The sequence below is a fragment of the Dunckerocampus dactyliophorus genome, chromosome 1 (assembly GCF_027744805.1).
Source record: "Dunckerocampus dactyliophorus isolate RoL2022-P2 chromosome 1, RoL_Ddac_1.1, whole genome shotgun sequence".
Lineage (NCBI taxonomy): Eukaryota > Metazoa > Chordata > Actinopteri > Syngnathiformes > Syngnathidae > Dunckerocampus > Dunckerocampus dactyliophorus.
In genome coordinates this window covers 19,970,624-19,984,877 of record NC_072819.1, presented here as the reverse complement: position 1 = coordinate 19,984,877, position 14,254 = coordinate 19,970,624, and the positions used below count along the sequence as shown (strand labels likewise).

Here is a 14,254-nt window from a genome sequence, read left to right as displayed (position 1 = left end):
CTTTTTCGGACTTTGACGTCTCTCCTGCTCGCATGTTCACACACGCTGTTCGCTGTTGTTATGATCACGTGGGCTCTTTCTGGGCGCTGCTGGCTAGAAGCGCTGCAGCAGGATCTGGAAAAGACGGCTGGTGTTGGAATACTGATATGGGAGATTTTAGATGCAGGCCGATATAATCTGATCGTCCTTTGGCAGATATCGGACCGATATCAATATTGGATCACGTCACCTCTACTTTATGGAACGTCGAGGCTCATGAATACTGCTAGCAAAGATTTTGCTATGAGAGCAGTAAAATATTATTGTGTAGTCTATCAGTCTCCAGTTCATTTTGCAAATTATTCACGAGAAAATCAGTTAAATGTGGTAGAACTAAAATTTGGTACACGTATAGTATAGTTTACAAAGCAAATAATAATTAACACGTACGCCATATAGGTATTTTTTTGGCTGCAGTTTTTCCATTGAATTGATTATCAAGACAGCATTACACCTGTCTATCCATTCTCTCACACTGTGTGTCCATTCATACACTGTCTGTTTTTCTGTGGAAATTTGACACGGAGGATGTTCATTTTGGATAGGCTCCAAAGTGCTGAGCCAGATTTTAATTAGCAAATGTTATGGTGTGATCACATCGATACCATCGACCAATCGAGGTTATTCAGTGGAAAGATGCAACTGGATGGCAAACACGCCACACGTGTGTGAACTTGTGATGTGTATGTACTGAGATGGAATGATAAGAAGATGATTTCTGAAATTGTGTGTGTGTAAATCCTCTCAAGTAAGAGGTTAGTGTGTTTTATGGCTTTGTCTTAGAGCGAGAAACTCGCTGATGGCAATCAGGCCGAGATAGACCTTTGAATGTCTGTGTGTGTGTGTGTGTGTGTGTGTGTATGGGTGTGTATGTCATCTCATTTGTCAGGATAAAACTGAAAGAAGTGTCAGCGCTATTAGTCAGTCACTGTGTTTTTTTTTATTTTTTTGATTTCATATCAGGCGAACTGTACATAAGGTTGAACAATGTAATCAAGCTCTGTCGTGTTGTGTTAACCAGTGGAGGTGCACAGGCACGGAATGGCAAAATGAGATGTTTATAATACACATGATTGTGTGTGTGGCTCCTGCTGCTTTTTATGGAGACGAGGGGGAGACAAGAGCTTTGCGCTCGCAGCTGGAGAGTGCAGCACCTGCTAGACGCCAATTATGCTTCATTGATCGCACTTTGCTTTGCTACAATTCCTGCAGGCATTGTGTTTGTGTGTGTAGTCGACAGAGCCAGGATCAGAGCCAAGGAACTTGACGAACATCCCAGCGTGGCTCTCACAACTGACAACCATTGCAACATTTGACTTTTAATTACTTGCTACTATTATTTAATTGTATTATTTAATTTTTTTTATTTTTATCTTTATTTTGAATATATTTTATTTTCTACTTTTTCCTTTAACACTGCACAGCCTATATTCTGTCATTTTTGTAATTTTGTATTTTATTTTTTCTTCCTTCTTGTTTTCTCCATACTGCATAAGTTATCTATCTATTGCATGGGTGCTCGCACTTTTTCAGCCTATGAGCTACTTGACCCAAATGACCCAAAGTCCCAAAGATTTACCTCCGATTATAAATATAGAAAATATAGATATTTACTATATTTATAAATATGAGTATTTATGTACGTTATACATACAGATTAAATAAACTCTGCTTATTTACAGCCCTTTTTGTACAAGTTGAACAGTGTAATGTAATCATGTGATGTTCCGTCATGTAACATGTCTGAAAAAAATCTTAACCATAATCCTGCCACGACTAGGTTGCATTGTCAGATTGACCTTTTATTTGTAAATATTGGACCGAAAGGAATGAAAATATAGACAGGAATCCTAATTCCATGTTCCTCACTGATGTGACAAAAAAGGAAATCAATGATATTGTCAATAAATGTAAAGCAAAAACATCAACTGATTGTAATGGAATTGAAATGGAAACAATAAAAAGGGATATTAACGAGATCGTACAACCGCTGACGTGCATCAGTAATTTATCATTCCAGACTGGTAAATTTCCTAACAAAATGAAAACAGCCAAAGTAGTTCCAATTTTCAAAAATGGAGACAAACATCAATTTACAAACTACCGACCAGTTTCCTTAGTACCACAATTTTCTAAAATAATAGAGAAGCTATTCAATAACAGGTTGGACAAATGCATTAATAAGAATGAATTACTTGCGGACAGACAATACGGAAATAGAGCTAACATTTCAACCTCCATGGCACTGCTCGAAATTACTGAAGAAATTTCCAACGCAATATATAGGCGCTATATATATAGGCGTTCAGCTGCAGTATTTAACGAACTGACAAAAGAATGATGAAATTTGAATTGGGTCACAAGCTACCTAGCTAACAGGAAGCAATATGAGAAGCTAGGAGAATACACATCTGCAAGTTTAAATATTACGTGTGGAGTACCCCAAGGGTCAATACTGGGACCAAAACTGTTCAATTTGTATATCAATGATATCTGTAAAGTTAGTATTATTTACAGATGGTACTACTGCTTTTTGTTCTGGGGAAAACACACAAGAGTTAATTAAACAAGTCACAGATGAAATGGCCATATTGAAAAGATGGTTTGATAAAAACAGATTATCCTTTAACCTAAAAGACATGCACGCACAAATACAAATTGAACAAATTGACGGTGTGGACGGGCCGCACGGTGGTCTAGTGGTTAGCATGTTGGCCAACACAAGAACAGCCTGGAGATCGGGAAGACCTGGGTCGATTCTCCCCTGGGCATTTCTGTGTGGAGTTTGCATGTTCTCCCCGTGCGTGTGTTGGTTTTCTCCGGGCACTCCGGTTTCCTCCCACATTCCAAAAACATGCAGGTGAGGTTAATTGGCGACTCTAAATTGTCCATAGGTATGAATGTGAGTGTTAATGGTTGTTTGTCTATATGGCGACCAGTCCAGGGTGTACCCTGCCTGTCGCCCGAAGTCAGCTGGGATAGGCTCCAGCATGCCCCCGCGACCCTAATGAGGATGAAGCGGTATAAAAAATGGATGGATGGATGGACGGTGTGGACAAGGGTGAACGAAAACAAATTGGGGGGATCATAATAAATGAAAAAATGAGCTGGAAATCTCACATTAAAAATGTACAACATAAAGTTGCGAGATACACCCCAATATTGAATAAAGCAAAATTTGTCCTTACCCAAAAATCACCCCATACTCTTTATTGCTCTCTGGTATTACCATATCTAACTTGTGGAGATATGGGGTAATAACTATAAAAGTAATCGTCACTCGCAAAAAAGATCAGTTAGGATAATCCATAATTTATTTCTAAAATCACAAATAGCAGCATTTGCTGATTTAGTAAATGTTCAAACAGCTAAAATTATGCATTTTCTACAAGAGAGGAGAAATATGATCTCAGGGAAAATTATATATGAGTATTATTTATTAAGATTGTGGAAAAACCTTGACAATTATATTACCATATTTTTACAATACCTTTTCACTTTTCTACGTCTTAAAAAGATCACATATGAAATACAGGAAGTGAATAAATGTACAGCAACAGATGTGAAACAGATGGGGGGTAGGATTAAATACGCTTTGCTTCTTCCTACTCCTTTTGGACATGTGCAACTGTGAATTGTATTATGTGATGTATTCCATTGTAACTTATATGCATGTTTAAATAAAATTAAACCATTACCATTACCATATTTTTTTAACCTTTAATGGTATTTTCAGTTCACTGTGTAGGAGTTCTGCTACGTGTGCTCCAAAACACAGCACACATACAGCAACATACAGCACTACTTTCTCTTTAAACTGCATTGTAAGCTTTACAGATGCCTGCCTGCTTTGCCACATGGTGGTATCATATGTCATATGATGTAAAGGTGATTACAGCCACCTAGTGTCAACACCTATTATTTTTAGATGTTTACTGGGGGGTTTTGTTCAAGCAGAGGACACATTAAGTAGTTAATTGGGGCAGGGCATCTATTACACCTGAGGTTGGGTGTGAGTTTAAAATTAAAATTAATGCATGTTTTGAATTGATAATACCCCAAACCTAAACTATGAAATCCATTAAATTTTTTCCCAAATTGCGTTTTTTTTCCATTTACATTTTTTTAAATTCCATTTTTTACTTTTTTCGCATATTTCACTAACATAGAGTGTGTGCTGTTTGGGTTACTGAATAAAATGTCCATGAATGAAATGCAAAAATCCTTACATTTATTGATGCAATACATGACTGGCTCATTTTGTCCAGTCATTGAGAAATGGATGTACAGTAGCTTAGCTAACTTTTCTAATGGGATGTCAGCCTCAGCACATATTGCTACAACATCTTCAACAAACTGTAACGCTTGTGATTAAGGGAGATGTTGTCACAGATGTAATTCCAATCGCGTTATTAATGTGAGATATTTTTATGACACCCTTATTTTGTTTACACAATTAGACAAATGTGACAAAGAGCGCTCTTATTTTGAAGGCCGGAAGTGTGTGGTGAGTGTTGAGAATGGCAATTGACGGTTGATCCAGCTGGGTGCAAGAATAAATGTGCCTCTCGTCTTTTCATTTTTGTCTTTTCATTGGGCATTGTAAAATGGTCTTTACATTCTAAAATGGTTCTTAAAGCCCTGTCACACCTTGATGATTTAGCCTGACGTGATCATTTTGATGGCATACGTTGAACTGTCAACGTTTTTTTCAATTTTGAGGGTATACATAACGTATTCATAACGAGTTGGACGTATACATGACGTATTAGTAACTTATATAGAACGTTTGTATAACTTATAGACAACTTATACCAACAAATGCGTAGCGTGTTGCCGGCGTTCACAACTTATGCCCAACTCACGTCTAACTTATGCAAACCGCACGGCAGCGTATGGCCGACGATCACGTGCCGTAGCCTATAAAAAGGCTGCCACTTGATGACTCACCTCACTAGACATCGCAGTGTCAACATCACCATCATGCCGAAGACAATTTCGAAAACCGTTGTCAAGAAGCATCAGGGCAGTGACGGAGGCCGACGGCGAGGACGTGGACGTAAGAAGGATCCATCACCACCCACAGCCTCCCCCTCCCACTCTCACTCAGATGGAGATGACGCAGGTTCTAACGCCTCTTCCCCTCCTGTTGGTTCCATTCCCAGTGTCACAGTGCCCTCTACTGGTGAAGCATGTACTGTATTAATAAGGAGTTCCTACAAGGCATAGCATAACATACTGTATCTGCAAACACAACAGCCTCCATCTCCTCTCAGCCAACTCTTGCCAAGAAGAGAACCAAGAAGACAGTTTTGTCTCAAGGTATGTTGACGTATTACGACTTGTGCGTAACTTACAAATAACGTGTGTGAACGGGCGTCAACGATCGCATAACTTATTGCCCGCGTATGCGGGACGTATGAATCATAGGTTGACATACGTCGAAAAGTTTTGTGCATGCACAAAATTTTTGGACGACTTGGACGTACTACGACGTATGCCAGCGTGCTTCAGCGTGCTCTTAACAAATCCCAAACCTACCTATAACTTATTCGACGTACGCCAGCGTATTGGCCAAATTTTTCATACGTTGGCGTACGCCGGCTAAATCGTCAAGGTGTGACAGGGCCTTTACATTTAAAACGGTGAAAATACACTCATCCAGCCTAAGTCGCACGCACACACCCACAACCACTAGCACGCTCTGCTAAACTGACCTAGCTTCCATTCAATTAAAGTTTTTTCATGGCAAAAAACTGGTTTGTTTTTTGTTGAGTTTAGTTGAGTTTACCGCGTATACAACTATAATCATGGCATAGCTGTCATGTTTGCATAGTGCAGGGGTCGGAAACTTTTAGTATCCAAAGAGCCATTTTGCCTCTTCTAGTAAAAAAAAAAAAAATGCCTGGAGCTGCACAACTTATATACTTGTAAAAGTTGTAATCTTTTTTAAATATTACCTGTTACAGTAACAAAATTCAACAAACAGAAATGCAGGGAGCATGAGTAGGCCTACATCATTTAAACACTAAACGCTAAACACAAAATTAAAACAAAACTTAGCCAACTTTAACGTAAAAAAAGCTCATCAGAGTTCACATTTTGACATATCAGTTTTGTATGCTCAATAGCGTTTATGCCTGCGCTTAATTGTCATCAATGACCATTCTATTTGTCCTGTCCTTGACTGTTTTTGCAGAGAGAGGCATTATTTCATTTTCTCAATCGTTTCTTGTTTATTTTTTAACTGGGAGAATAGATGCTCTGATATTTTTATGAACGATTCTTTCATGTATTCTCCATCTGTGAATGGCTTCCTCCTTGCGATCTCATGTGCAGCCCAGTGTTGCCAACTTGGCCATTTTCTTACCAAATCTGGCAACTTTCCAAACCCTTTTGGTGACTTATTTTCCCAAAAGCGACCAGCGGCAAAGGGAAGAGTGGCTCCGGAGCCGCGGGTTGCCGACCCCTGGATTAGTGTATATTCTTGTGGTCAAAGTAGCAGCAGTATTGGAATGTAACATAATGCTTAAATATTCACAATTTCATCTTAATTTCTCATTAGTACAAACTAAAAATAGGGATGCCAAATGATTACAATTTGTAATTAAATAAATCAAATTTTTCAAATGAATCATGATTAATCACCTATTTTACTGCATTTTATTAATAGAAAGATAAACGACAGGACACGATTATATATATTTTATGTATTAACAACTCCAACACCTTCAATTCCCCTTGCATGTTCAACCATGTAGGGCTTTTGCAGATGAATTCCTATATCCTGACAAACTGGCCAGTGTGGTTTGTCGCCCCTGAAAAGTAAACCATCAACACAAGTCTGAAATCAAACATGTGAACTGAATCTAAAGCTCTTACTATTTCTTGTTTGTGAATCAATCTTCTCTCCCTACCCAGGAAAGGAGAACTCATCATGTTGATTGACAGGTCTATTACTGTAAATGCTGTGCACCTGTCTCCAGATGCAGGTGCATGCAGGAGCCTGTGGAGATGTGCGGTGCACAACATGTGGCTAATTGTATGTATGTGTTTATATATATATATATATGGATATTATGGATATACACTATATATGTGCGTGTGTTTGTATGCATAGAAGCCATGCACAGATGTGTAACATTTGCTAGTACAGTATGTGTTATGAACTGTTATTATGCCACTTGAGCATATTAGTTGGTGTTAATTTTAATATGACAAATAAACACAAAAAAACACTTTAAAGCAAATGGTGCAGGGTGAGTGTATCTGCTTTGTGTCAGAGCGCGGGTGATTCAGGGCGCCCTCCCGTGTGTGAAACATAAAATGTTGACAAGGGCATTCTTGTATTGATTAAAATGAGACCCTTATTTCCATTTAGAGTGCTAATATCACCAAATGTATGTATCTTTGTGAGTAGGGGAGGGCGTTCAAATGAACGAGGGTGGGTTTGCAGTTTTCATGTATGAGGAGCCATTAAAATCTGCTGAGGTGTCCTTGGAATAAAGCATTTATCATCCAAACACTTCAGTTCACCAAATGACGACTACCTTTTAACAGGCATTGGACACCTTCCAGCTTCTGTGTCACCTTGCTGCAGGACTCTGGTCATTTCATGCATGTTAGAAAAAAAAAAATCACCTAATTTTTGCCGTGAAATTGTCTCTAATACGTACTTGTCATGTGTGGAGATCTGCGACGTCCATCATGTTGACAACTGCTCTGTGTGTGCATGTATGTGTGTGTGGTTATAATATTAGTGTCCCATTTACAGTAGTACTTATCACCCATCTTTGAATCAGATAATTGTATACATTCCTGGCAACCTCTAATTTATAATGGAAACATCAGCATTTTATTAAGCTACAATTGGATGCATTTGGCAGGCAGATGATTATGAAATAAAAATCCAAAATGTTGACCGTAGACAATTATTAATGTATATGTTAAAGTATGTGACAGTACTTATTTACTTTACTTAATTATTTTCAAATTATTGCTTTTGTTTTTCACCATGTATTATGATCTAAAGACACAATATTGTGTTTTAATTGTACAAGCAATTTTTAAGTGTAAAAATAAGGTAATCACAAGGAATGACTAGATTTCTTTCATCAAATTTGGGGAAATGGACCAGTCAATTAATTGTTCGTTTTTTGAAATATTAATACAGGGATGGGGGAAACCCTCTTTGAATGTTCTAAACAATGTTTCTATGTAGCTCAGCCTCACATAGCCGATGTAATTTTGTCTTCTTTGGTCAGCAACAAGTTAAGATTGAATGAACAATTTTGTTTAAAATTCAAATTATGCAACCTTCGAGGTATTCACTGTTAGAAGTTCCAATGTAGAGCAAATCTATTGAGCATGTAAGGCCATTTTATTCAACAATTCTATCTGCCCTAATGGCTGGAAAAAAGAAGAAGAAAAAAACGGCTATGAGGCAGAAGGGACGAGGAGTGATCCACAGGAGTGATGACACCTTTGTGTTTTTCTTCTTTCAAATCAATAGTGTTTCTCAGCTTCATTATCAAAATGCTGGGACTTGTCACTTTCTGTTCCTCCATTGTGGGTTGCTTTGCAGCCGTGATCAGTAAAAAAAAGAGTCTTGTGGTGTCGTGGCTGATAATGTCAGAGGAGGGCTTGGGGACAATGGTTTCCGGTTCCGGTTTCCAGTTAAGCGCATGCTAACAAATTGCTAATGCCCATCGCTAGACTCTAATAAAAATATGTTACAAACATAGCTGTGCTCACACGGTGTATTAATAATATGACAAGGCTCGCGCTATATTGTATGACACCCAAGGCAGTGTATGAAAACCGAGGCAAAATCGCAGCGTATGAGTACACTAACCGAGGTTCCACCATATTAGTTTTCTTTGGTAGGTCAATTTTGGACAGCAACTTAAGTTACCCAATGTAGCTTCTTGCCTGGTGAAAGACAGTGACGGTTTTCTAATCATAGCAACGCAGCCATTTCCATTAGCACAAATGCTTAAAATCACATTAATGAGTCTATTGTCATTTTGTTACTCGTGGGTAGATAAACCAAAAGGGAGCTAATGAAGAGGACCTCTTAAAAACAGCCATGATAGATTTTCATCCCTCCTCTGTGCTCTTTTGGCTCCTTTGATTGGATCTTCCACCATCCACCTCCCATTCCCTGCACATCCTTTTGTGTCTCCAGACTAATTAATGACAAATTGGATTATGGAGCCCCAGTGAACTCTGCTCCATGGTACTTCCATTCTGCTCCCTTTCTCAGCTGAGACGCCATGATATTTGGATTACTATTTTGGCAGATATGGCAATGAGCGCACTCTTGAATTGTTTTACTGTATTTGCTTCTCAGGTAACCTCCCTACGTAATAAACCAATTTTTATTTGGCACATAAACAATCACATCTCCAGACACATTTCTATTGTATTGAGTAATTCGTTGCAAAAAAATGTGTATTATTATTATTATAGGTTTGTTGTCATGAAGTATATCGGCGTAACAAACCATGATGACGGTACGAAGACAGCATTGTGTACTGACTTTGGCCAAGTGTGTATGTCTGCGAGTGCAGTGCATATGTTTGTGTTGAAAGCACACAGAGCCCCACCCCACTGCTGTGCACAATCTGAGAATCATTTAGAACACACCCCACCCATTGTTTGTGTGTCAAAGTGTCATTATCCAAGGCCTCGGTAAATAACAGAGCCATAGAGATATTTAACATGACTGCTGGATTCAAACAAAGCACTATTAAGTGGACAAAGGTTCATAAAGACATCAAACAACAAACATACAGGCATATCAGGCAGGTGCGTGTTGTGAAAATGATGGCACTCTCCCATGTAAAGTACACTGATTGTTTACTTTAGAAGTATTTGCGGTGATGGTCATTTTGGACATTTTCACTGACAATGTTCAAACTTGACATTTAGTACCAAAATCTTAAACATTAAACAAAATACTGCATAAATATTAATGCATCAATTGGCATGAATTTCACAATGTAACAGATGAGACTAAAATATCTGAAAGTTCATTTCTTGAGTGTGCATAGACAGGGAAATTTACAGAGTACTCCTGTCACCTAGAGCTGTGGTTTCCAAACTTTTTACAGACATTTCAGACATTTGACCTGAAGCCATGTACCCCCTACTCCTTCACACTTAAAAAAACATACACCTTGTTATCTAAACTAACTTGAAAAATTGAAAATAATTAATTGGTTAATTCATTTTATAGTAATTTCGGGTTGAAAATGTGTATTTTGCATCGTCATGTTTTGATAAAGTTTCACCCGAGCACTGATAAATAGATAAGTAGTCATCCTGCATATCTTTTATTCCAGTCTGATGTTGGCATCCTTCCATTTGAATGGGTCGAATTTGAGCTTCACTTTTTTGTCCACTCACGATGGTTATTGTTTATGTCTGCATATTCATTTAATAGCGAAAGTTTACAATCACGATAAAGCAGCATCCGAAGTAAAAAAAATTGACATACAACCAACTCTAAAGCCTGATTTTTTGAGGGAATCCCCACTTACAGTGACAGGTTTTCAGTAGGATTGGAACACCAAATAAATAAAACACTCTTAATGCACAAAATAGTCATCAAACTTACTTATGTGTTCATATGAAGCACACAGACCAATGAACAACTTCATGCTATGTCTCCTTTCTGCCCTTTCTGTTCTCCTTGCAACGTAAGGCGTTCAGGCGCACTGATAAATGGGAGTGTTAGGCGCTAATTATTTATAATTTTCATCACATACCCACCATTACAATTGGCATACCTCTGGGGGTACGCATACCCCACTCTGGGAACCTAGGACCTCGAGGCCTTTTTGGCAGCCATGTTCTGTCTGTCAGCTGGCAGCATTTGAGTGTTACATGCTATTTATGTTATCATCTGCTTGGTAAAACCTAATTGGTGTATGTAATTGATATTTCATTGATCGGTTGGGTTGCAGTATTGCAGCCAGGACTGTGTGTGAACAGCTTTACTTTATGGATCATCACATTTTTCCTCTAGTGTCCTTCCGTGGTAATATCACAAATAAACAAAAAAAATGTTTTCTGCAAAATTTTTGACACAGTCCTCTAGAAAATTTTGGTCAAATTCAAAATTCTGTTACTTCAGATGCATTTGTATTAGGATGTTCCAGTGTATTGAGTTGAAGGCAGAATAATGGATTCGGCATGATAGGGCTATGTGTCTCTATGAGACACAAAAACAGAAAGTGCAGGATTATATGGTTTTGGAGTAGAAGTGGAAAGCCTGTTAATGAAGCTCGACGTGATTAGAGTGCCACCGGATTAACAAACTGCTGAGTCTTTTCCCTCTAAGGTTCACTTTCGCCTCAGTGCTGCTTAGCTTTTTCCCCAGCCTATGCTAAATGCGCCATCCTAGAGAAGAGCATGCTCTGATTGTTATAAAGCACAGCATAGTCACACCTTGCCTTTGCCTCCCTCTCCTCACATATAATGATGGTAGCACAACATGGGAAGAGCCTGTGAAGCAAAAATTAGACTTTCAAATCTCCTGTCTTCGGCTTCATCTATTTAAAAACCGAAGCCTGCATTTTCATCTTGATCAGAGCAGAGCAAACTGGAGAGGGAGGAAAGAAAATCATATGATCATATGGAAATAGATAATGTAGGTAAAGCTGATTGAAACAAGGACATGAGCTGTAAGGAAAAAAGGGCTCTGAGATTGACATTGTGAACATGCTAAAGAGACAATGAAAATCTATGAGTAGTATAAGTGCTGAGTGAACAAAAAACACATTGGTAAAACTGCCAAGTGTTTAATTTCATTTATTTCTTTTCATCCTATTCACTGGCTGACTGCATTTATCTTGCTACATGAGAAAGTTAAATATCAGACGCAGGTCTGAATATGGTGCAGTGCAGTTCTACACCACTGTAAACTCTAACCGCAATACCTAACATGTTACATGTACAGTGGTGTGAAAAAGTCATTTCTTATTTTTTTGCATGTCTGTCACACTTTAATGTTTCAGATCATCAAACAAATTTAAATATTAGTCAGTGACAACACAACTGAACACAAAATACAGTTTTTAAATTAAACTTTTTATTATTCAGGGAGAAACAAAATCCATACCTACATGGCCCTGTGTGAAAAAGTGATTGCCTCCGAGTTCCTCCCTGATAGATCATTGAGATCTATCAGTCCAGAAAAGGTTATAAAGCCATTTCTAAAGATTTGGGACTCCAGCGAACCACAGTGAGAGCCATTATCCACAAATGGCAAAAACATGGAACAGTGGTGACCCTTCCCAGGAGTGGCTGGCCAACCAAAATTACCCCAAGAGCGCCGCGACGACTCATCCAAGAGGTCACGAAAGACCCCACAATAACATCCAGAAGAACCACAGGCCTCATTTGCCTCAGTTAAGGTCAGTGTTTATGACTCCACCATAAGAAAGACACTGGGCAACAATGGCCTGCATGGCAGAGTTCCAAGGCGAAAACCACTACTGAACAAAAAGAACATTAAAGCTCATCTCAATTTTGCCAGAAAACATCTTGATGGTCCCAAAGACCTTTGGGCAAATACACTCTGTGGTCGGAAGGTGTGTGTCCCATTACATCTGGCGTAAAAGTAATGCCTCATTTCAGAAAAAGAACATCATGCCAACAGTAAAATATGGTGGTGGTAATGTGATGTCTGGGGCTGTTTTACTACTTCAGGACCTGTAAGACTTGCTGTGATAAATGGAACCATGAATTCTGCTGTCTACCAAAAAATCTTAAGGGAGAATCCGGCCATCAGTTTGTGACCTCAAGCTGAAACCAACTTCTGCAAAAGGACAATGATCCAAAACACATCAGCAGGTCCACCTCTGAATGGCTGAAGAAAAGCAAAGTGAACTTTGGAGTGGCCTAGTCAAAGTCCTGACCTGAATTTAATGACCTTAATAAGGCGGTTCATGCTGGAAAGCCCTCCAATGTGGCTGAATTACAACAATTCTGCAAAGATGAAGGCCAGAATTCCTCCACAACATTGTAAGAGACTCATTGCAAGTTATTGCAAACGCTTGATTGCAGTTGTTGCCCAACCAGTTATTAGGTTGTGGGGACAATCACTTTTTCACACAGGGCCACAGAGGTTTGAGTATTTTTTCCCTCTTGATAACAAAATGTTTCATTTAAAAACTGCATTTTGTGATCAGTTGTGTTGTCATTGACTAATATTTAAATTTGTTTGATGATCTGAAACATTTAAGTGTGAAAAACATGCAAAAAAAAAAAGAAATCAGGAAGGGGACAAAGACATTTTTACACCGTTGTGTACCTCTCAGACAGCATCAATTAAAATTGAGCATTATTTTCCATGTAAATGATTATGTAAGTGGTCACGATCTTCCATATCGTTCACTCAAATTAGAGGATTGTGTAAGAGGAAGACATTATAGGAGTGATTCAACAGTGGAGGGGAGGAGGGGATGTTAGAGTGCTGTATATTTACGCATTGCATTGTGGGAAAGAAAGGGGATGGGGCTTCCCTGAAGAGATTTACAGTGCCATGCGCTGGCTACAGAGACGCTAAAATAGTAGTCTTTATAGTGGTTAGTAGTGGATGCAATGCTGTGAAGAGACAAGCAGGTTGACACTCTTCACAAAGAGGAGGTTTTCCAAGTCAGATGAAATTAGAGATGGGATGATAGACAGAGGTCTTTAGGCAGCTGTCATCTGGAGAAAAGCGAGGGGTGATGTTGAGGGACCATGATGGGTGAGGCTTGTTTCATAGTCATTACCGATGTTTATGTCTTGTGTACGTATGTCCACACATGTGTGTCCATGACGATTCAGATTTATGTATCCCGACACTAAAATTCTTCTTAAATTGCGTTGACATTTCAACAGCCAAGCTGTGGTCAGTTTACCTTTTCCACCTTGAAATTCTGGTTGATAATTTTCCCTCTCTGTCCATTTTCCATTATTACATAATACCTGTCTCACTAATTGGTTGGACATTATATTAATATATTAGCCGTTCAAGGTACATTACAGAGAAAGGGGTGTATTGCGTTGCCATGATGGTAATGGTTATAGTAATGATACCATAGGATAAGAAATGTGACCCAACTATTGTAATATAAATAATTTTATTACAGAGCCTAACTTTGTTTTGTTTAGGTTTTTTTACATAAGAGAATGTGTTTTAATCTGAGCCAACATTTTACCA

General features: G+C 38.6%; 1 protein-coding gene across 4 annotated transcripts in view; it reads left to right on the top strand.

The window, feature by feature from the left end:
- Positions 1-14,254, top strand: part of bsna (bassoon presynaptic cytomatrix protein a) — a 129,361-nt gene that overhangs the window by 38,010 nt on the left and 77,097 nt on the right. The window lies entirely within an intron of this gene.